This window comes from Cebus imitator, unplaced genomic scaffold (assembly GCF_001604975.1).
Source record: "Cebus imitator isolate Cc_AM_T3 unplaced genomic scaffold, Cebus_imitator-1.0 Scaffold262, whole genome shotgun sequence".
Classification (NCBI taxonomy): domain Eukaryota; kingdom Metazoa; phylum Chordata; class Mammalia; order Primates; family Cebidae; genus Cebus; species Cebus imitator.
In genome coordinates, this window is record NW_016107577.1 from 2,731,750 (window position 1) to 2,757,421 (window position 25,672).

General features: G+C 37.8%; 1 long non-coding RNA gene and 1 pseudogene across 1 annotated transcript in view; one reads left to right on the plus strand and one right to left on the minus strand.

The window, feature by feature from the left end:
• LOC119467151 overlaps positions 1-25,672 on the minus strand; it is a 202,287-nt gene that overhangs the window by 133,895 nt on the left and 42,720 nt on the right. The gene's annotated exons all lie outside the window — the stretch shown is intronic.
• Positions 21,575-22,532, plus strand: LOC108283562 (annotated as a pseudogene).

The window sequence follows — 25,672 nt, forward strand, 5'->3', positions numbered from 1 at the left end:
CCCCATAGTGAAACCCAAAGAAGAGCCAGAGGATAAGGGCCTGGATCAGCTGCCCAGTCAGTCTTCCAGAGACCAAAACAAGCTAGAGAAAGGTAGAGAATGTATCTAGATGGGCAAACAGAGCATATCTGGCACATCCTCTTTACCCTCTGCCCGCCACACCAAATAGGAACGAAGCTGTTTAGTATCCAAACAGGTAAGTTTAAAACATCTATCTGCCTCCAGTATGTTTGCTGTTGCTAAATAAATGTCCAGATTTGGCAAGAAATGGGAAAGGCAAAATGAACAAATCTAATCAGACCCGTCAGTACCCATGTAGATGTCTTTATAATGCCAAGTTGGGCTAATTTTAATTAGAAAGTGACAGTTTCACTCAAGTTACACTAAATTGTGGAGTTGTAATTTCCTGCAGTAACTCTGCTCTGGTGCTGTTTATCTGGACTACCAAGGTGTTACTAATGATGCTGCACTCTCTCTCACTGTATCTTGGCTTCTCTCTCTTCACTTCCCAATATTTCCTTCTGCTACTGCTATATTCTGAATGTGTGTCCCTCCAGAATTCATATGTTGAAACCTGCACCCCAAGGTGTTAGAGGTGGTGTTAAGAGGTGGAGCCTTTGGGAGGTGATTGAGTCATGAGAGTACAGTCCTCCTGAATTGAATTAGTGCCCTTATAAAAGAGGACTGAGAGAGCATGTTTGCCCCTTCCACCATGTAAAGATGTAGTGAGAAGGTGCATTCAATGAGAAGTAAGTCCTTACCAGACACTAAATCTAGCAGCATGTAGGTCTTGGACTTCCCAGCCTCTAAAACTGTAAGCAATAAATTTCTGTTATTTATAAGACACAGTTGATGGTATTTTTCATAATAAACAGCCCAAGCAGACTAAGATAGCTGCCAACAAGATGATTTTATTATTTATTCAGTTTCTAGCTGGAAAGAATTTGATTGGTCTAGCTGATTATTCAGAGAGATTAACTATCGTTGAGTCAGATATTCTACTTGTGATACAATCTATGCTATTTCTTTCTTTAAAAACAGCCTAATAACGTGTTAGCACAAAGCTAACTGTAAAACCATAAACTTTTCTCATCTGAAACAAATCTCACTCATATTCACACCAGTTGGGATCAGTTGCTACTACTTTTTCTGGGATACCATAAAATTTTATACGAGCTTATTGAGATTTAACTCATGTACAATATTTTGTACATGCTTAAAGTACAAAAGTTGATGATTTTTAACATATGTATATACATATGAGATCATCACCATAATCAAGATAATGAACACTTACATCAGTGTCAAAAACTTTCTCTGTTATCCTATAGAGAGATATATGACAAAGATCCTGTCTTCAAGGAAATTAATATCTAATGAGAGACATGTAAACAACTCACATTATATGAGAAAGGCAGAATGAAATAGGGACTCAACACTGTACCGCATCCAATGCACTGTGCCTTTTTGTTCTAGATTTTAAATTCATGAGAGAAAGAATCTCATTTACCTGGTTTGGATCCTGTGCCCACCCATGGATCAACAAACATGGCCAAGAGACCAAGATCCCATACTGTAAATATGACCACTTGCTGCCTATTCACCTCTGCATATTGAGGCTATTCTCAGAGAAAGAAGAACTGTAAGCTGGGGTGCCACTCTAAGAGGTGTTTATCATAGGATAATATAGGTTAAGAGGCTTACCCAACATCAAACAAAATATGAACCTTGTGCTCTTTTCTCCACTCTTTCACATCTGCCTTATACTATTGAACCTTGTCTGGTGGGAATTCTTACTGATAGTCATTTGCATTTCTTTAGGAATTTGAAAACCCAATTTCTTTTTGTTATCAAATTGTTATCTCTAAATTAGTTGCCCTTAATTTATCATCCATTTCTCAATTGTTCGCTTTGGAGTTAATGCCACAAACTTTGCATGTCTACTTAATTCTAACCCTTAATGAAACACACACACACACACACACACACACACACACACACACACACACACAGAGAGAGAGAGAGAGAGAGAGCTTCTCTCTTTGGGATTCTTTGTATACCTATTTTTTGGGGTTTTGTTTTGTTTACTAGATAATTACCATGAGCAATTGTGGATATGACATAATGACTTTGTGGTAAAAGATTCAGTTTGTATCAGTCTTCAGTAGTTCTGAGGACTAGGAACAGAGAAAGTTGATTCTCGGGCTGTTCCTGTTTGGGTCCTTAAAGAAACTTAAAGAAAGAAAAATAAGAGACTGAGCATAAAATAAATTAGATTTTGTTTAGTCTGAAGATTATGAGGATTGGAGTCATCTTATTCATAATTTTGAAAGGCATGAAAAATTTCTATAAAGAGAATAGAGATTAGTTATTCTCTTTGTAGCAAATATACAATACATCAAAGCAAGAAAGGTGTTCAGTTATAGGAAGGAACTTTTTGCTTGTTATTGTAATAAATTGCCAGAATGGTAACCGAAGGTTATGTGGTATATCAGTTTCTTGTAAGCTCCAGAAAAAGGTGAATAACCACTAATCCTATACTGTACCAAAGGCAAGAAAATCAATCTCTCAAGCTTCTTATAAGTTTTCAATCTACTATTCCTCTGATGGCTTCTAGATGCTACCCCACCAATAGTGAGTATCAGCCAAACCTTCTCTGGAAAGAGATCTCATACTCTACTTTTCAGATTTTTGTGGTTTAGCTGTGTCTCAAGTCAAGGAAACAAAGACTCAACGAATATTTTTGTATACATTTGTTTGCACAATGTACACAAATTAGATGTTTTCAAATATATTTTATGTCATTTGTTGGAATAAGTTAACCTAAAATTTGAATAATGGCATCTTTTTATAGCTCTCCACCCTAGTTACTGAAATAATTATTAATAGAAAAAATAATTACCACATTGGAGATAGTGGTTTAATAATAATTTGTAGTTCTTTACAAAGACTCAGAAAGTCCTCAGAGGCTCTCTCTCTCTCTGCTTCCCCAAAGTCATTAAATGACATTAGGAAAAGAATTTGAATGTAAAAAATTAAATTGTCCTTTGGTGAAAAGCAGAAATGTAATTGTAAGTTGCAGTTTTTATAGTGCTGCTCCTCTTAAAAAAATAACAATAATAAAATAAAACTAAGATATTTGAGGAAGAAGAGGCTTACTCTCTTCCATATTAAGATGTCAAAAGACAGTAGCCCATGGAGCAAAGCATTAGTCCTGTGAGACACCATCCTAGTAGTGTTTCAGAGAAGTTTCTAATCTTAAGGACAATGCCACACATGAAAGAAAAAGGGAAAATGGCAACTTTTGACAAAGCACTCGGAATGGAGTCTATCAACAGGCCTTCAGAAACGTAACATTTGACAGAGCTCTGTTAGACTGTGGGTCCTCAAGGGCAGAGAAGTTATTTGGTTTCCCTTACCAGAGATGATTATGGGAAAGCAATATAATGCTTAAATTATAGCCTGAGAAAAATCCTAATTTGTGAGATATGACCATATCCAAAATGGATGCACTAGAGCTTTCCAAAGGCAAATGGCTTCATTCATCTATCTATCCCTTCCTAAGCACCTACTTCTGTGTAATGTAGTGTGTCAACATCTAGGGATTCACTTCCGATGAAGACATTGTTCCTGTTCTAGACAACCTCAAAGATTAGGGGAAGGAGGCAAGGACTGACTATAAACAGACTATTAAAATGCAGCTGGTTAGGCGTTGTGGGATGAGAAATATGGGGTCATAGGATAGGGTGCGGGGGGGGGGACAGGAACTTTGCCAGGACTGGGCAGAAGGAAATGAATTTTGGAGAATTTGCTCTTTTATATGATTCATGCCACAAGCTCTCTCTGTTGGAATGACTAAGAATTATTGAATGAATTTTAATTTTCTTTAATGTTCCCATTCTTTTTTATATTTAAGTAAAAATTATTTTTGTAATCCACCAAAAAAAAAAAAAAAAAAAAAAGAGGCAGATTCCTCAAACTCCTTATTTAATAGGTTATTTCCTACATGAATGAGATGGTATCAAATGGAACATGTTCGTGTATTCGTTAAAAAATTATATGTTAATGCCTCAAGGACAATTAAAGCAAGAATTTACCTGACAAAACTTGGAAAATAATCCACAGAGGCCCACTGAGCTGCCCTTACAAAGGGGAAGGACAGGTAATTTGCTGTGACTAATTGAAAAACATAAAGAACATTAATATGAAAAATGAAGGCATAATCCATGGTGTAACAGGCAGTGAAACCATTCACATAATTGATTACTCTTCAAGGTAACATGTTGCTTTGTTCCTTTCAGGCATCTTTTTCCTTTGGCCCAGTCTGTCTTAAAAGCCTGCTAAAGTGATTTCACTTGAAAGATCATAGGTGCAGCTATGGTCCAGATAGTGATAGTAGGATGCTCATAATTTAGGAAAATAATTATTAAAGAAAATATTTTGAGATCTTGGTGTTGTTACAGTCTACATCTGAATAACCCGAAACATTAAGAAACAATGATTGCAATATTAGTGGCTTTAGATTTGAAAATCAGTAGTGAGCCCTCCAAGGACCTGGGGCTCAATCCCAGCTCCACTGCATACTAACTGTGTAAACTTGACAAGTCATTTACCTCCATTTAATTTTCAGTTTCTTCATCAGTCAAATGGGGAGAATAGCATCTTCTCTGTTTATTGTACAAGGTTGTGAAAACCAACTGAGAGAGCACTGGTGTAATCATATGGAAGGTCATGAAGATTAAACATGAAAAGTATTATTAGGATAATTCTGAATAATTTCTTTGTTGTTAGGTTAAGCCATAACAGCTTATGAAAATGAACCATTTTACATATCCTGTTCTTGAAGTTCCAAGCAGAATAGAGCAAGTGACGTCACTTTATAATATGGAAGCCTTTGATCTTCTAAAGACAGGCAATTCCATGGAAGTTCTAAGTCGGCTGTGGGAACTTCTGAATTGCTCATTTTCCCAACCCCTAGCTTTAAGTGATGAAACATAGTAGTAGATCCAGGGAATGTTCTGGGGTGTGAAGGCACATTAGTGACTTACCAGTGTCTTTACCTCATCCTCTGCAATCATGCAGGGATAATCTAAATTGTAGAAGGTGAAGGCAGGTGCAGTGGCTCATGCCTGTAATCTCAGCACTTTGAGAGGCTGGGGCAGGTGGATCACCTGAAGTCAGGTCAAGACCAGCCTGGCCAACATGGCGAAACCCTGTCTCTACCAAAAATAGAAAAATTAGCTGGGTGTGGTGGCCTGCGCCTGTAATCCCAGCTACTAGGAGGCTGAGGCAGGAGAATCACTTGGACCCAGGAGGCAGAGGTAGCAGTGAGTCGAGATCGCGCCATTGTACTGCATCCTGGGTAACAGAATGAGACTCCTATCTCAAAAAAAAAAAAGTCTAAAAGGTGGCATGTTGTAGTAGTTAAGAGCAGGGAATTCAGTGCCAGGCAATTTTGGCTTTAGACTCTGGCTCTGCCATTTAATAGCTGCGTGATCTAGAGTAAATTACTTAAAGGATCTGAGACTGAGTTTCTGCATAAGTGAAATGGAGATAATAGTACAAACCTTCTTTAGAGCTGTTGTGAGAATTGAATGAACTAATGTATGTAAAGAGCCTATGTGCTTTAGTGCTCAATAAATATTAACTGTTTTTTATTAGTTAGCCCTCAACAGCTGGGAGGGAAGGGAGTAGTAGGAGGTTGATTTAGATGAGAACCATTACAGAGCACTGTGCAGATAGGAGTAGTGGAGCTACAAAGATAAACAGAAACAGTGATTCAAAGCATAGCCCTGACACCATAGAGTCTAGTTTCACACTCCAGGTCCTCCAGCTCTACATTACCTTAGATAGGTAAGTTACCTCTCAGTGCTTCACTTTAAAGCATGGGGATCATATTAATTGCTATTTCACAGGATTGTTTAGAAAGATTAGTGATGTGGTGCACATAAAGTAGAAACAAGGATTGCCCCAGCCTTGTACGCCTGTGATAATTAACTTTCCTATGTAGTATCTTGTTATTTCAACCTCCTTCACCCCTGGGAACAACTGTGAGGTCCTTTACAGTCAGACCTCATGAGTTGAGCTCCACTGAGTTGGAATTAGTGCAAATGTGCTTGTAAACTTGTTTCCTCCTTTGCATTGTCTTTGAAGTGTAGGTCTAGGTCTGCCCACAAGCCAAAAGTCTTACACATATATGATCAATTTATCAAAGGTACCAAAGTAATTAAATGGGGAAAATGACCTTTTCAACCAATACTGCTGTACCAACTGTATACCCATATGGGAAAAAAGCCAATACTAACTTTTAACTTATGTCGTATACAAAAATCAGCTCAAAATAGATAATAAATGTACATAAATTCTAAATGGACCTAAATGTAAAACCTTAAATTCTGAAACGTCTAGAAGAAAGTATAAAAGAAAATATTTGTGACTTAGGATAGGCAAAAGTTTTGTATACAGAACACAATAAGCACAAGCATTAAAAAAAGATACATTTGATGTCAAAATTAAAAAGGTTTGCTATTTGTAAGATACAGTCCAGAAAATGGAAAAGGAAGTATTGAACTGGAGAAATTATTCACAGCACTTATATCAACATACTTGTATTCTGAACATATAAATACCTCTTACAATTCATTAACAAGAAAATGAGCAATAAAAGTCAACAAAAGATTTGAACCAAGACTTCATGACAGAATAAAAGGAATGATGTGACCACAATGGAATTGAAAAGGGACATTTTCTGGGCTTCATAACATGCTGCTAACTATGCTTGAGGGCATGGGAAGGGAGAGACGGCAGCCCTGTTTCTTACCCCCATCTCTTACCATACATTTCTCCATTTTATCCTTTACTTTTGCTGCTTCTTATTCCATTTTTCCATGGTGAAAGGTTATGGAGGGCTCAAGCCCAGTGGCTTTTGTCCCAAAGTCATATAGCTAGACCTAGGCAGAACCAGAAGCAAAAGCTAGGATGCCTGGTTCGGTGGATGCAGACTCCTTCGCTAGACCATGCAAACTGACCAATGAGAGTGTGGAATGGGGTGCCTTGGATCTAGTTGGATTTCTTTCTTCCCACTTTCAGATCAAAATTGTATGGTACTTTGAAACAGGAAGCACAACAGAAGCAGAACCACATTTACATTTGAGATTTTTTTTCAAAGCAGATGTAGAGTGTCATTTGCTGAGATCTGGTATGTGTTTCTATTCCACTGTGAGCAGCAGAATGATACCTCAGCAGTTTGAACAAAGATGGGTAATCACCATTGGCTTTTGGCTTCCAAAATCAAAGTATACCTTTATATCACTGTAGTACAATTATGCTCTCAAGTTGATGCTGCTGGCTACTTGAAAAGTTTTACAAAAGTTCTTCCTCTTACCAGTCCGAGAAACAAACTGTGTCCCAGGAACTGTCTAGAATCATCTGCCACTAACTAGCTGTGTGACCTTGGGCAGTCATATCCCTCTCTGGGCTTTGGTTTCCTCCTGAGTAAAACTGGGGATTAACCTAGTTGATCTCTGAGGGCTTTGATATTTTCTACATTCTCCAGTTCCACAATTCTAAGTCTGACTGCATACTGAAATGCTGCCAACATATATTTAGATGTTTTTTTTGCTGTTATTGGCAGTCTCTGGGATTCCTCTGCCTTGCTTATAGCTTTGTCGGAGCTGCCTTGCTGGTTTAAGTTTAAGATGCTCTGTCTTATGCCTAATTTGCCTGCTTACAATTTTGCTGTTCCCTACGGATGGTGTCATATTTGAAAGGTGAAGGTGAGAATATTCAGTGCAGCAACAGAGCCACAAAGTCATCCCTTCCTGACACTAAAGTCACGCGTTTCTCTAGTTCCTCATCCTCTGCCCCTCTTCCACTTTCTTTCATTGCTGCATTTGGGTTTTATGATTACATCTGCAATAGCAGGCACAGATGTTTTTCTCACTCAATTGTATGGTTAATGGTAAAATGAATTTTTCCAGCAGATGCTCACATGTGGGTGCTATCTTTTTCTCTCCTGACATATTTTCTACACAAACAGCAGATTGTGTGTCTGGTGTGCCTTGAGCCTAGCAAGAGAGGAATTCAAGCTGAGTAACACTGGGCTGATTTTCAAGCTCCTAAAAAAATAATCCAGCCATTAAGTTTGACAAACTCTTCATAGCACTCCTGCAGCTCTGATCCAGGCTTGCATCTCCAGCCTTTGCCAGTTGTACTTGAGAAGAGTGAGAGTAAGCATTTATCCTTAAAAGGGCTGCGGCATGAAGAGAAAACAATATTAATTTTAGAAGAAGGACTCAATTGCTCTGTTACTTTGGATTCTGAAATCCAAGGCATGTAATTTAACCTGTTTCCTCTTCTATGAGGTGAAGTGATAATATGAAGCTGGTGAAGATCACTGAGATAATTGCAAAGTAGCAGAGGTCCCTGCTTAAGTCTAATCCGTGTTCACTACTGGGCAACAATGGCTAATTGGAGCTGACTGGCCAGAAGTCTATTTGCATGAGGGACTGAGAAGCCTCCAGGGAAAGAGGCAGAACTGTGGAAAGATGAGGAGCTTGGTGTGGGGTTTACAACTTGGGTAGTATTTAAATTATTGAAATGATTATATCTCTATCTATCTATCTATCTATCTATCTATGTGGCCTGAATAAAAAATTAAGAAATAAATTTAAACAAATTTCAAAAAACTGAAGAAAAAGACATTTCGGGCCAGATAATCATTTCATGTGGACCCCATTAGATGTCAGGAGTGCATCCCTCCACTTGCGCCAACTGAAAATGTCTTCAGGTATTGCCAAATGTGCCTAGGGAGGGTGGGGTGTCAGGGATAGCCTCTAATTGAGAACTATTACCTTAGAGGCACTGAATGTTGGCTTTACATTTCAGTTCTACTACTTACCCAAGGTCATGCAGCTAGTAACCATTTGTGCTGCAATGTATTCATCTGTAAAATGTGAATCCTAGCTAAATTGTAGAAAGGATGGTTGAGAAGACTAAATTGATGGGTGGTACTCCTTCCTTACTACCACAGGGCCTTTGCTTATTCCTTTACCCTTGTTTAAAATATACTCTTTCTCATACCCTATCTTTCTGTCTAGTTAACTTCAGCTTATTATTTATTTTGAGATGGAGTCTCACTCTGTCACCCAGGCTGAAATACAGTGGCACAATCTCAGCTCACTGCAACCTCTGCCTCCTGGGTTCAAGTGATTCTCCTGCCTCAGCCACCCGAGTAGCTGGGACTACAGGCATACATCACCACGCGCAGCTAATTTTTGTATTTTTAGTAGAGTCGGGGTTTCACCACATTGGCCAGGATGGTCTTGATCTCTTGACCTCGTGATCCGCCCACCTCGGCCTCCCAAGTACTGGGATTACAGGCATGAGCCACTACACCCAGCCCAGCTTATTCTATAGATGTCAGCTCAAGCATCATTTTCACAAGGAAGCCTTCCTTGATCCCTCAGACTATATCAGAGTCTAAGACCCTCATAGCACTTATTGTGTTTATATTATACACTATAACACTCAGGTGACCATTTCAATTATGTTTGTTGGGCTACTAGACTGTAAACTTTATAAGAAAAGGCGCTATTTCTGTCTTGCTCACTGTTGTATTGCCAGAGGTCAGGACAGTGCCTGGAAAAGAAAAGTAGTCAGTAAAAAAAATATTGAAGGAAAGAGGGAGGGACTAAACAACTCAACACAAAGTTGAAAATATCATAATTTAATTCCCCTAAGGAAGAGATCTAGACTGCTAACCTTAGCCCAGAGAAAGGAATACAGTGGCATCAGGGGAATTGTTTTGAGGACAGTCTGCCAGTGAAAACTATCTTTAGCCTAGTCCCACAGACTATGTGGGATTTGGTGGGCCCAATACATGGCACTGTTCTTTTCACCTGAGTTTGCAATTAACCGAGTCAGACAGATGGTGATCAACACTAGCATCTTTATTACTAAAAACAGCTGTGGTTGGAGAATATGTTTCAGTTGTGCAGCAAAAATGAACCTCCTAATACTGCAATGAACAAATGCGGCATGTCTCCTCCAATGAATACCTGCACCTGAGAAGCTCATGGTGCACAGAACTAAGACTATGTGCTTCCTCACTGTAGGCTTATCCTAAAAAGATAAGTAACATGTGCTGAACGAAATGAGGGCTTGCCTCCTCCTGTGGAGAAAGGCTGTATTGCTCTAGCATAGGTTCTTTTGTTTAGGAACATGATGCCAAGGGAAAGAATGTTGCTCTACCCCCACTACTGCCAACAGACTTATGCCTGGGTCTGAAGAAAATAAACAATTCTGAATGAAATATCTGACATGGATATTTAAGTAAATAACCTGCAATGTGATGGGACACAAGATGATTTGCTCTGGGACTTTGATTATGGTACCAAAAGATAAAGAGATTATCACTCCCATTTTGTCACAGAACTCTGTAGATCTGCATCTTGAGGGCTCTAGTGCATTTATCTCAACAATAAGTTCTGAGGGAAATGGCAGCCCTTATGGAAATGTACATGAAGCCACCAGAGGTGGGCATGCATAGTGAGCAAAGTAGTCTTCTTTGCAGGGCTTCCAAATCAGAAGAAAAGGCCATCCTTAGTTGGCTATTTGCCGAGGCTGTTACTATAAAGACCAATGAAATGGTGAATGCACCCATATTTTATACTCTGGTCTATGTAAATCAGGAAAATTTGTGTATAAGTGCAAAAGCTTTGTAAACTGCAAGTCTTTTCAAATTTAAAGGGCTACTAAAATTTCCCCTTTCATGGTTTTCTTTGTTGTATTTCAAAGCTCATGTACTTTTAGGGACCTCATGTGTTCATAGTATTTTGATGCTCATTTTTTTTGTAGTGACTACTTTTCAAGATCAAGACAGATGGGTAAGTTGGTATGGTGGCTTGGGGACAAAATAGAATGATCCATGCCAGTACCTTTGCAGTGAAGCCTTGGTATTCCTGTACATTTTGATATGTTAAAATATCAATTCATTTATTCATTAAACCTTGACTTACTACTTAACATATGAGAGGCTTGCTTTCTCCAACTGCAAATTGGGAATATTATCAGTAACTCCTTGCATTTAAATGCACAAAACAGTGTCAAGCACATGCTTCATTTTCCCACTCATAACACTTATCACTACCTTTATATTTTACAATATGCTTTTTGTATATGGACTTTGTATATGGGCTGTCTTCACCTAACTTCTGTAAGCTCTGAGGAAAGGGACTTAGCCTTATAAATTTCTGAATGTCCAGAGCCTATAAGAGTAGAGGTGCTCAGTAATTAGTGGTTGAAAAAAATTAATGAATACTTAATAACATTGCCCCTAAACTCCAGACTAATGCCTTACCATATTCTCATCTTCATTTCTAATCTTTCTGCTTGAATGACCAACAGTTACCTTAATCTAATGGCCAAACCTGAACTCTGCATTTCTACTGCATCCCCATTTCCTCAATGACAAACAGGCTATTCTTTGTATCCTTCATTCTATGATAGTAAATGGCAGCTCCATCCTTCAAGTTGCTCCAATCAACAACTTTGAAATCGCCCTTAAGTCCTTTCTTTCTCTCATGACTAATTTCCAATTTGTTAGCAAATTCAGTTTCCTCTATGTTCAAAATATATCTAGGATACCACTGTTGCTTAGTGCTTCCACTTCTGCCCACCTATTCTAACTCAGCATCATTTCTATTCCATATCACTATCATCTCTTGACCAGAAAATTGTTTCCACCATTATCACCTAATTATTTTTCCATACTATGTATTTACTTCTTAAAGCACAAATATGATTACAGCCTGCCTCTGCTCAAATGTTCTGAAAACCTCCCAGACTGCTGTACTTAATATATCACCCCTGCATTTTATTCTTTTATCCTAGTCAGCTTGTCATCATAACATGAATCACTACTTGATATTATATCATTTGTTTAGTTATCTATTACTACCCAGTAGAATATAAACTCCAAAGGGCTTTTGTATTTTTATTCAAATATTCTCCGTGCTGGAATAGCCATGGCAACAATGACAAGTGATATGTCTTTCATGTCGCAGTTTGTGTCTATATGAATGTGTGGCTGTTTCAGTGTGAGATTATGCGTGAGAGTGCATGCGATTATGTGAGTATATTTAGGAGTATATGTTTGAAATTATGTATGTGTGAGAATGTGACTGTGTGAAAGTGTGTGAGAGTTTTAGTGTTAGAGAGCATGTAAGAGAATTTGTGAGTGTATTTGAGCATAGGAATTTGTATGAGTCTGTGAGACTTGTGAAAATGTGTATGATTGAATGTGAGTGTGTGTGTTACTGAGAGTGTGTGTTTTTCAGCATGTAAGAGAATATGAGAGTGCGATGCTGTATTTATAAGTGTGTGAGGGTATTAACAAATGTATATGGGTGTTTACAAGTGATACAATTTGTCTGTGTCCCCACCCAAACATTATCTTGAACTGTAATTCCCATAATCCCCTTGTGTCATGGGAGGGACACAGTGGGAAGTGATTGGATCATGGTGGCAGTTTCCCCGATGCTGTTCTCATGATAGTAAGTTCTCATGAGATCTGATGGTTTTATAAGCAGCTGCCATTTCTTCTGCTGGCACTCATTCTCTCTCCTGCTGCTCTGTGAAGAGGTGCCTTCCACCATGATTGTAAGTTTCCTGATACCTCCCCAGCCATGTAGAACTGTGAGCAAATTAAACCTTTTTTTTTTTTTTTTTAAATAAATTACCCAGTCTTGGGCAGCTTTACATAGCAGTGTGAGAATGGACTAATTCAGTAAATTGGCACCAAGGTAATAGGGTGCTGCTGTGAGGATACCCGAAAATGTGGAAGTGACTTTGGAACTGGGTAAGAGGCAGAGGTCAGAACAGTTTGGAGGGTTCAGAAGACCAGGATATGTGGGAAAGTGTGGAACTTCCTGGAGACTTGTTGAATGGCTTTGACCAAAATACTGATAGTGATATAGATGATGAAGTCCAGGCTGAGGTGGTGTCAGATGGAGATGACGAACTTGTTGGGAACTGGAGCAGAAGTCCCTCTCTTGCACTATGCTTTATCAAAGAGACTGATAGCATTTTGCCCCTTCCCAGGAGATCTGTGAAACTTTCAACTTGAGAGAGATGCTTTAAAGTATCTGGTGGAAAAAACATCTAAATAACGAAGTGTTCAAGAGGTGACAGTGCGTACACATTTGGGAAATTTGCAACCTGATGATGTGGTAGAAAAGAAAAACCCATTTTCCGGGGGAGAAATTCATACCAGCTGCAGAAATTTGCATAACAAGGAGCCAAATGCTAATCATCAAGATGATGAGGAAAATGTCTCCAGGGCAAGTCAGAGACCTTCACAATAGCCCATCCCATCACAAGCCTGGAACTCTACTTGAGTTCTGTATCTCATTACCTCTCCCCTTTCAAAGACTGATAATGATTTAGATTTTTGTCCCTGCCCAAATCTCATGTTACATTTTAATCCCCAGTGTTTGAGATGGGGAAGGTGGAAGGTGATTGGATCATCGGGGTGGATTTCCCCTTTTGGTGCTGTTCCTGTAATAGAGTTCTCATAAGATCTCGTTGTTTAAAAGTGTGTGGCACCACCCCCAACCCTGCTCCTGCCATGTAAGATGTGCCTGCTTCCCTGTTGCCTTTTACCATGATTGTAAGTTTCCTGAGGCCTCCATAGTGATGCTTCCTGTACAGCCTATGGGACTGTGAGCCATTTAAATGTCTTTTCTTTATAAATTACCCAGTCTCAGGTATTTCTTTATAGCTGTGCAAGAATAGACTAATAAAAGTACCTACCACCATGTATTTCCTTCTTTCTTGAATCATTACTAGATCCGCATATAAATATGCTGTGATAATTTTAATCTTAAGACTGACCACAGAATTCCTTGACATCTGAATACTCTAAAAACCTCCTCATTTCTTGTTTCCCCTTCACAGGAAAATACATTAAAAGAGTTGTGTATACTCACTTTAATTCCTCACCTTCCATTATCTTGCCAACATTTTATATCAGACTGTTATGCCCACCACTAAAGTGAAACACTCTTAAGATTACTGTGACCTAAAACTTACAAAAAACAATAGTCAATTTTTTATCCTCAGTGACTGGACCTCTTAGCTGGTTGCTTACTCCTTGCATGTCCAAGGACACCTGGAATCATGATTGACCCCTTGGTCAGTCCTTGGAAATGTGATCCTTAGAATATAATTTGTCAGTGATTAAGGATTTCATTGTGTTCACCTGGAGCTACGGACTGTTCCATATTAGTTTCTCAGGCTGCTTTGCACAAACACCAAGATTTATCAGGTGCACCTGGTTCCACTGCCGGACTCTCATGTTTCTATTGCTGTAGATGACATTGGCTCAATAAAAGCCTTAGACCCAAAGATTCAAATGGGTTTCCCTGGTCCAATCTATTCGACAACAGTTCTCATGGTTGACTGCTACAAATAAAACATACCCTGGTGGCCCCAGATGGGGAAGGAGTTGAAAAACATATATATATGTATGTCATATAGATAAAAAACATATATATATTATGTTATATACAATGATATATATATGTTACATATATATATATATATATATATATATATATATATATATCAAGCAAAGAGGCAAAAAAGCAAAGAACACAATGCTACATATATATATACACACATATATATGTGTGTGTATACATATATATATATATATATATATATGCCCCACAGTAGGGACTGTAGAAACGTAAGTGAATATTCCACTCCATATGTAGTGGAATATATATGGAGTGTTATATGATTTAGCCCTAAAAAATAAGTAAATCTTATCATAAGAGTCAACATGAATGAACCTGGAGGACATTATGCTAAGTGAAATAAGCAATAAAAAAGATGAACTCAAAGAAGCAAAGAGGACAATGCTGGTTAACAGGGGCTGGGACATGGGGGAAAATGGGGAGATATTAGTCAAAAGGTACAGAGTTTCAGTTATGCAGAATAAATCAGTTCTGGAAATCTAATGTACAATATGATGAGTATAATCAATAATACTGTATTGTATACTTGAAATTAGCTAAGAAAATATATCTTAAATCTTCTCACCACAAAAAAGGTAACTATGTGAGGTGATGGACATGCTAATTAACTTGACTATGGTAATCATTTCACAATATATACATTTATAAAAACATCATGTTTCATAACTTACATTTATACAATTTTTATTTGCCAATTATACCTCAATAAAGCTGGAAGAAATAAATATTGGGTTTTCAAAAAGAAAGTAAATCTTATTTTATCACTACTCTATTTGACACTTTCTAGTGAATCTCCACTGTATATAGAATAAAAATTATGCTCTTTAGCCTAACCTACAAGATCAAAAATTATGTGGTCTCCTGCCACTTCTCTGAACTCATCTCTTATGAATCACTTCCACCCTTGATCATTTTGCTGTTCTTTATTCTTAGAACATCTCAAGTTTATTCTTCTGGCAGAAGCTATTCTTTCTGTCTGGGAGGCTCTTCATATTGATCTTTCCATGGCTGGCTCCCTTTGGTCATTCAGGTTTTGTTTTATATGTCACTTTCACAGAGCAGCCTTCCAGATCAACTAGCTTTTAAAGCCTTTTCCTCCCAATTACTTTTATCATACAGCCCTCTGTATTTTATTCATGACACTTACCAATATCTAAAATTATTTTGTATTTTTTTTGTTTCTAGAACACAATCTTCTTGAGGGCAAAGACTTTGTCTTTTTTGTTTGCTGATGTTTCTCCAATCCCTAGAGCAGTGCCTGGCTCATAATAGTAGACATTCAGTAAATGTGTGGATGGAATGAAGAAATCAAAAACAAATTGCAGCTTTGAAAGAAGTCCCTATGGGGAGGTTTTCATTTTTCAGAAATAGGCTAAAAACCCTTTAAGTCGATGTTGTTTGTAGAGGGCTAGGATAGGGAATTCTCAATACTGTGTAAGCTTCGTCATCTCTATTATACACTGTTGCATGTCCCCTGTTCTTGAAATACTGTCTGGCTTATAGTAGGTGCTTGGTAAAGATTTGTCGACTACATGAATGGTTCCTGACACAAGTGTGAATTGAAAATATTTGGAGAAAAAAATTAGAAATTAAGACATGACCTGGGTGACTGGATTATGTCTTTCCCCTTCCCATGTTCACATTTTTCCCCTCAATTAAGAATATTAGCTTATTTATTCAAATATATTTATTGAAGACTTAGTTTGTACAACTGATATTGTAATATGACCAATTATCCAAGCTAACTTACTGAAAGCATTACTAAACAGAACTTCTTTAATAGTTGAGTTTATCTTATATCTTTGTCAGCTGGGCAGTAAGAAAGCTGGTGGAAGATCAGGATCATCCTATACTATGCAGTGTATGCAGTAATAATGATACAGACTGAACAATATTTTTGTCTACCCTTAATACCGATGATGTCAACTGTTGGGATTTTAAGAGAATGTTTCTATGAAGTTCCATGTATTTTAAGAAATTTCACAAAAGGATTAACTGTGTTGGTCAAAGTAGTTTTCTCATGTGCAAGTTTCATAGCATTATTTGGATGCCTGCTTTTTAGATAGAACTCTAAATGTCAATTATCTTGGCTCAGAAAGACAACTGATTTCAATTGTTTTTGTACAATGAAGAGTTTGCAAAATCTAGGACACTAAGTGGTGATATAATAAGCATCCATGCAGGTATAAACATAATGAGGTAAATTCCTACAAGTGAAATAGCTGCATCAAAGTTTATGCATTCTTAAAATGTTTATATGTATTGCCAAATTACTTTCCAAAATGGTTAAAGCAAATCTCTAATCCTACCAAATACATGTGAAACAATGCTGTTGTGTCATTTCTCTTCTAGAAGTAGATATCCTCACACTTTCTTCACCTTCTAAATTTTCCAAACAAACCTAATAGATATCTACAGAACTCTCTACACCAAATCCACAGAATATCCATTCTTCTCAGGACCACATCACAACTACTCTAAAATTGACCACATAATTGGAAGTAAATCACTCCTCAGCAAATGCAAAAGAACAAAAATCATAACAAACAGTCTCTCAGATCACAGTGCAATAAAATTAGAACTCAGGATAAAGAAAGTCACTCAGATCCACACAACTACATGGAAATTGAACAATTGGCTCTTGAATGTTGACTAGATAAACAATGAAATGAAGGCAGAAATAAAGCTGTTCTTTGAAACCAACGAGAATGAAGACACAACGTACCAGAATTTCTGGGACACATTTAAAGCAATGTCTAGAGGGAAATTTACAGCAATAAATGACCACATGAGAAGTGAGGAAAGATCCAAAACTGACACCCTGTCATCAAAATTGAAAGAGCCAGAGGAGCAAGATCAAAACAAACTCAAAAGCTAGCAGAAGACAAGAAATAACTAAGACCAGAACAGAACTGAAGGAGATAGAGACACTTAAAATCCTTCAAAAAAATCAATAAATCCAGCAGCTGTTTTTTAGAAAAGATCAACAAAATAGACCACAAGCCAGATTTATAAAAAAGGAAAGAGAGAAGAATCAAATAGATGCAATAAAAAACGATAAAGGGGATATCACCACTCATTCCATAGAAATGCAACTACCATCAGAGATTACTACAAACAACTCTATGCACATAAACAAGTAAACCTGGAAGAAATGGATAAATTCCTGGAAACTTGCACCCTCCCAAGCCAAAACCAGGAAGAAGCTGAAACCCTGAATAGACCAATAACAAGGGCTGAAGTCCAGGCAGCAATTAATAGCCTACGAACCAAAAAAAGCTCAGGTCCAGATGGGTTCACAGCTGAATTCTACCAGATATACAAAGAGAAGCTGGTACCATTCCTTCTGAAACTACTCCAAGTAATAGAAAAAAAGGGAATCCTCCCTAACTCATCTTATGAGACCAACATCGTCGTGATGCCAAAACCCGGCAGAGATTCAACAAAAAACAAAAACTTCAGGCCAATATCCATGATGAACATAGATGCAAAAATCTTCAACAAAATACTGGCAAACCGATTGCAACAGCACATCAAAAAGCTTATCCATCACGACCGAGTAGGCTTCATCCCGGGGATGCAAGGCTGATTCAACATACGCAAGTCTATCAACGTAATTCACCACATAAACAGAGCCAAAGACAAAACCCACATGATTATCTCAATAGATGCAGAGAAGGCCTTTGACAAAATGCAACAGCCTTTTATGCTAAAAACTCTCAATAAACTAGGTATCGAGGGAACATATCTCAAAACAATAAAAGCTATTTGCGACAAACTTACAGCCAACATCATACTGAATGGGCAAAGACTGGAAGCATTCCCTTTGAAATCCTGCACTAGACAAAGATGCCCTCTTTCACCACTGCTATTCAATATAGTATTGGAAGTTCTAGCCAGAGCAATTAGGCAAGAAAAAAAAAATAAAGGGTATTCAATTAGGAAAAGAGGAAGTCAAATTGTCTCTATTTGCAGATGACATGATTGTATATTTAGAAGACCCTATAATCTCAGCCCCAAATCTCCTTAAACTGATAAGCAACTTCAGTAAAGTCTCAGGATACAAAATCAATGTGCAGTAATCACAAGCATTTCTATACACCAATAACAGACTAACAAAGAGCCAAATTATGAGCAAACTCCCATTCAAAATTGCTACTCCCATTCAAAATTCCTAGGTATTAAATAAAATAACTAGGAATACAACTAACAAAGGATGTAAAGGACCTCTTCAAGGAGAACTATAGACAACTGCTCAATGAAATAATAGAGGACACAAACAGATGGGGAAACATTCCATACTCATGGTTAGGAAGAATCAAAATCGGTGAAAATGGCCATACTGCCCAAAGCAATTTATAGACTCAATGCTATCCGCATCAAGCTACCAATGACCATCTTCACAGAATTGGGAAAAACTACCTTAAACTTCATATGGAACCAAAAGAGAGCCCGCATAGCCAAGACAATCCTAAGCAAAAAGAACAAAGCCAGAGGCATCATGCTACCTGATTTCAAACTATAATATAAGGCTACAGTAATCAAAACAGCACGGTACTGGTACCAGAACAGAGATGTAGACCAATGGAACAGAACAGAGGCCCTGGAGGCAATGCCACACATCTACAACCATCCAATCTTTGACAAACCTGACAAAAATAAGCAATGGGGAAAGGATTTCCTGTTTCATAAATGGTGTTGGGAAAACTGACTAGCCATGTGCAGAAAGCAGATTTTGGACCCCTTCCTGACACCTTACACTAAAATTAACTCCAGATGGATTAAAGACAAACATAAGACCTAACACCATAAAAACCCTAGAAGAAAACCTAGGCAAAACCATTCAGGACATAGGCATAGGCAAGGACTTCCTGACTAAAACACCAAAAGCATTGGCAACAAAAGCCAAAATAGACAATTGGGACCTAATTAAACTCCAGAGCTTCTGTACAGCAAAAGAAACAATCATTAGAGTGAACCAGCAACAAACAGAATGGGAAGAAATTTTTGCAATCTACCCATCTGACAAAGGGCTAATATCCAGAATCTACAAAGAACTAAAACAGATTAACAAGAAAAAAACAAACCCATCCATAAGTGGGTGAAGGATATGAACAGATACTTTTCAAAAGAAGACATCTATGAGGCCAATAAACATATAAAAAATGCTCATCATCATTGGTCATTAGAGAAATGCAAATCAAAACTCCATTGAGTTAGATTTGGGAATGCCAGTTAGAATGGGAATCATTAAAAAATCTTGAGACAACAGATGCTGGAAAGGATGTGGAGAAACAGGAACACTTTTACACTGTTGGTGGGAGTATAAACTAGTTCAACCATTGTGGAAGACAGTGTGGCACTTCCTCAAGGACCTAGAAAGAGAAATTCCATTTAACCCAGCAATCCCATTACTATACCCAAAGGATTATAAATTATTCTATTATAAAGACACATGCATACGTATGTTCACAGTGGCACTGTTTACAATAGCAAAGACCTGGAACCAACCTAAGTGCCCATCAACAATAGACTGGACGAGGAAAATGTGGCACATATACACCATGGAATACTATGCATCCATAAAAAATGATGAGTTTGTGTCCTTTGTTGGGACATGTATGAATCTGGAAACCATAATTCTCAGCAAACTAAAACAAGAACAGAAACTCAAAAACCATATGTTCTCACTGACAGGCAGTTGATGAACAATGAGAACACATGGACGTAGGGAGGGGAGCATCACACAAGTGAGGGACAGTGGGGCAGGGGTAGGAAGGTCTGGGAGGGATAACATGGGGAGAAATACCAGATGTAGGTGACGGGGGGATGGAGGCAGCACACCACATTGCCATGTGTGTACCTATGCAACAATCCTGCATGATCTGCACATGTACCCCAGAGCCTAAAGTACAATTAAAAAAAAAAAATTAGCCGGGCATGGTAGCAGGTGCCTATAATCTCAGCTACTCAGAAGGCTGAAGCAGGAGAATCGCTTGAACCCGGGAGGCGGAGGTTGCAGTGAGCTAGGATTGTGCCACTGCACTCCAGCCTGGGCAACAGAGAAAGACTCCCTCTAAAATAAATAAATAAATAAATAAATAAAGTATACCACATATTTAATTTTTCTATCTTATTTCATTAGCTATTGCATGTAATAATTACAGAGAGAGAAAAATATTTTATATGCAAACACTTAACCATTATACAGAAAACCTGAACGCTATGCAGTCATTATGAAATTTTTGAAGAATATTGAATGACATGGGAAATCTTCCTCATGTAATAAGTGGAAAAAGAGATTTGTTTTTCAAATATGATCTAGATTTTAAAACACACACACAGCCATATACATTATTCTCAATGGGAAAAAAAGGCTGGGTGAATACATGTCAATATAGAAACTATTATTACTGGATGACAGAATGTTCCCCTTTTTAACATTTTGAGGTATTTTTCAAATTTCCATGATAAGCATATAGAATTCTTATGATCAGAATAAATGCTTTTATGGCAATATATAGAGATTTGTAGGGAAGTGCTACCAGGGAGCGGGATCTCCTTAGTTGGTCTGTAGTGTCTACCCATTAAGTTCCAAAATATTACCTGCAGAATTTTTTCATATAATGGCAGTTGCCCAACTTCCTGTCTTTATACTTCTATGACTCTAGTTGCTATCTTCACAGATTTGTGGAATGTTGGCACTGCAACTCTCTTTAGTGCAAACTGGCTCTGGTAATGCTATCTGAAAAATACATTTGCTGGAAAATATATTTGCAATACGGCTACACTGTTGGATATAAGTAGGAGAAAGGAACAATTTCTGCTGAGTTCTGCCCAAAAGACTCTCCCCTGTTACTTACAATCCCTATGCCCTCTCACCCCATAGACACTTTTCTGCTTCCCCACCATCAGTCATTTCCTTAACAGACACAGTTACAGTTAAAATTTGTCCCCTTGCAAGTTTACTGGTGCTTTACTCTATTTCATGCAGGTTATAAAAGTGATTGTCTGATACCTGAATGTTGAGTGCGATGAACCCTTTAACTAAGATGAAGCTGATCAACTAGCTGAATGAGCGAGAGGTCAAGCTTGGGGTGGCCGATAAGGTGTCCTGGCACTCCGAGTACAAGGACAGCACCTGGATCTTCCTGGGAGGGCTACCTTATGAACTGACTGAAGGGGACATCATCTGCGTGTTCTCACAATATGGGGAGATGGCTAACATTAATCTCATGCAGGACAAGAAGGCTGGGAAATCTAAAGGATTCTGTTTCCTCTGCTATGAAGACCAAAGGAGCACAATTCTGGCCATCGACAATTTTAATGGGATCAAGATCAAAGGAAGAACTATCTGAGTGGATCATGTATCTAACTATCAAGCTCCTGAGGATTCAGAAGAAATGGATGATGTGTCCAAAGAGCTCCAGGAGAAGGGCTGTGGGGCTCGTACCCCCTCACCAAGTTAGTTTAAGGGCTCTGAAGATGAAAACCCAACAAAAAAGCACAAGAAAGACAAAAAGGGAAAAAAGAAAGGAAAAGAGAAAACTGACCGGGAGGTACAGGCAGATCAACCATCTTCTTCGTCACACAGAAGCAAGACAGTAAAGGAAGGGGATGATGACCCGGGCCATAAGAAGCACAGCAGCAAGAACTCAGAGAGAGCTCAAAAGTCAGAGCTCAGGGAGGGGCAGAAGCTCCGCAAGGCCAGGACTGCCTACTCTGGTGGAGTAGGGGACCTAGAGAGGGAGCTGAAGGAGAAACCCAAGCACGAGCACGAGTCCTCAAGCAGGAAGGAGGCAAGAGAAGAAAAGACAAGGGATAGGGACAGAGGGCAGAGCTCAGACACATTCTAGCCAGCATAATGGGCGCTCTGAAGGGCGTAGTCATAGAAGTACAAGTAGGAGCTGAGTTAAATCCCATAGTCATAAAAGGTCCTGGCGCTCCTGGGAGCAGGAGTCTTTGAAACCCAGTGACAGTAGGCATCACTGAAGACTGTTCAGCTGCTCAGTAGATTTGGAAATAATTGTTTTTTTAATGCAGTCATATTCATTTGGGTTGTTACTATTTTTGTATCTAGAACTTCTGGGGCTGTACTTTGAATCTCTTGAGTATTAGAGTCATTGAGAGGGCTGCAGTTTCAGCAGCTAGATATCCTGGATATTTTTCGCACCATCCATGTCCCTGTACCAGAGTATGTATCCTGAATTTTGGTTCATAAATATGGCTGTTGAGTCCATAAACCCCAATTTAAAATACCAGATAATTCTATAATTCTAGCCTTTGCGTTTGATGTTTAGAGCCCAGCATCATGGGACCTTTCCAGTTACAAGGTTTGAACAAGTTGATGTGAATGACTGGGATACAATTTTTAAGATCAACCAGGTTCATGCCCAAATCCTCATGTTTAAAAAAAAAAAGTTAATGTCTTTTTCATTAAACCTTTTTTGTTTGGAAAAAAAAAAGTGATTTAAACTTTTATACTCCAATGGAATTAAAGAACTTTCAGTGTCATCTTTAACAGCCTAAGCTCATTCTTCCTACAGAGATTTTATTTAGGAAGATGTTCACCTGAATTTACTTTTAGCTATGAGTCAGCCAATCTAAGCCACAGAAACATCTTAAATATTGAGAATGGAGGTCCTTAAGGCTTTGTTGTCTATAACTTTTGATTTCTTTTTCTCCTGGTGGAAATAGAGTAGGGGTTGATAGAGGTTAAGAAAATCACAGTCAAGGCTGTCAAAGGCCCATTAGGTGAAACCTAAGACAAGTCCGAAAGTATAAACTTTCCTTCAAACACTTAGGCTGTTGATATATCCCTTACGCCATTTGATCTTATGTGAAAACATCTAAATTGCTTTATTCGGGTAAAGAATATTTTCATGGAAATGTTAATTATTTATTTAAATGAATTGCTGTATACTGAGTGTATGCTGTTGGTTTCAGAAAATCAGGAAATCCATCATTTTGATACATGTTTGAAGATTTGTATAATAATTTCTTCTTTTATTTCCAAACAGAAATGCTGCCATTAAAGGGCAAACTGTTGCTCTGCCAAAGCCCATATTCTGTTACTCATTGTTATTTATACAGACTCTACTAAAACATTATGCTACTAATCAAAGGTGATAGATACAAAACATTGTTTTGTCTTCTGGCATTATGGATTATGCTAATGGCCATCTGCCCATAATTGATATTTTGTTCTTCAGCCATAGAAAAAGAAACATAATCAACTATAAAAGACTATTTTGTTGTGATAAAGGCGTATGCAATTGTCTTTTATTCTCCATTTATGTTTTTCAAAATTTCCTAGTTAATTATTTAGTAGTATAATACTTTTATAGCAATAGAACTGTCACTGCATTCAAAATAGGGATTTGAAATATATTGTATATACACAATGATGTCATCCCTAATATCCTCATGCAGCTGGGAAAAAGCAATCAATTCAATGACATTTAAGACATATGTGGGCTGATTTTTTTGTTTGTTTTTACACATGTTGGAGGGTAACTAACACTTTAGTTTTCTGTAGAGTAAGAATTATAAAAAAAAATCAATCCAGAAAAATACAGAATTAATGATTTTGGTGGATAACCAATAAAGCCAAAGTCTACTTGGATTTTATATATACAACCCTAAATTAAAGGAAAATTCATTTCCTATAAAGAATTTGTCTGCAGCTCCACTTTTCATTATAACCAAAGGCTTCCTTTTGTAGGTGTGTCTGAAAGTCATTGTGGATATATGAAGTCAAAAACAACATTCATGGTATGTGTGAAGAGAACTCCACTAAATACTACTAAATGCTAGAAGCAAACACAAAAGAAGTTAAAGATACGGAACTTGCCCTAGAAGAATTTATGATTCATTTGGGAGCCATACTCTATAACTTAGAAACATTTATAAGCAAGACAACCAGGGTGAATTGACAGAGGCTGTAAGTGCTGGAAAGTAAGGATTCATGTGACAGAACTGCCAGCAGAAATTGCTCACTATTTTTAAAGGTCTAATGTAACTAAGAAGACAAATTAAATCTTTTCTGAGATTTCTGGAATCTGCATGCACAGAGTAAGTAGATGTCACTTAAAGATGGTAACAAAAAAGCCCTGTATTGATAACTGAAATGGCATCACTGGGGATTTATGTCTTTGAATTAAGCACTCTCTTCCCCATGAATTAGGTATGATTAGTATCTTATAGAGGCTGTGTAGTGAAATGCACCTATATCCATTTATACTGGTGAGGTAAATTCCTGTGTATAGAGTATACAGGAATATGATCTACCTCAGCATTCATGCTTATCTGTATATAATTCAAAGCTGTATTATAGATGTTTTTCTTCTCAAAAAACTTTTACAAAACTAAATTTGAAGTCGCTTTTGTCTATCTTTTGCTTATATTTATGATATTTTTCAACTTATTCTACCCTTAACAACTATATTCAGGAGGAGTTTGTAGAATTCTGAATGTGTATCAATACCCATGACACCACTCCCATGATTATCTCTTTATAAATAGGAATCACATGAGTCCAATATCCTGACTACAACTAACCAGGAATTAGGGCCAGCTATATAGAGAACAAGAACTAAACCAATTTAATCATATCTCTCTTGGGGAATTTTAATTTGGTGATATAGAAAAGAGTAGAAACAGAATGAGACAAAACAAGAAGTAGGAGAATGAAGCAGTAGGATCCAGGATTATTCAGAAGCCATGGCATGAGAAGAGACTACAGAGATGTCAGTGGGCAGTAATCAAAATAGAACAGAAGAAGCAGATCAACAGATAGAAATGCTGAATCAGAAATGTGGAAGAATTGCTAGAATAGGGAGCAATGAATATATGTTGGTGAGGGGATAGGAGTAAAAGTGTTTCTTCTTGGAGACTCTCTCCTGTCCTCCACTTGTCTGTGTATCTTTCCAATTAACACTTTCAAACATACCTCTTCTCCTTTAAAACAGAAAAATCCCATTAACACAGTGTTGCATCTGAATTTGAGAACCTCCTGCTGAATTACATTCCAAATTTCTTCTCCCTGATTTTGTCTCTCCTATAAAAAAAGTTCCCATGTCAAGACTCCATTTCCTTATGTTCATTAGTACAAGAAATGAATGGGTGGTTGC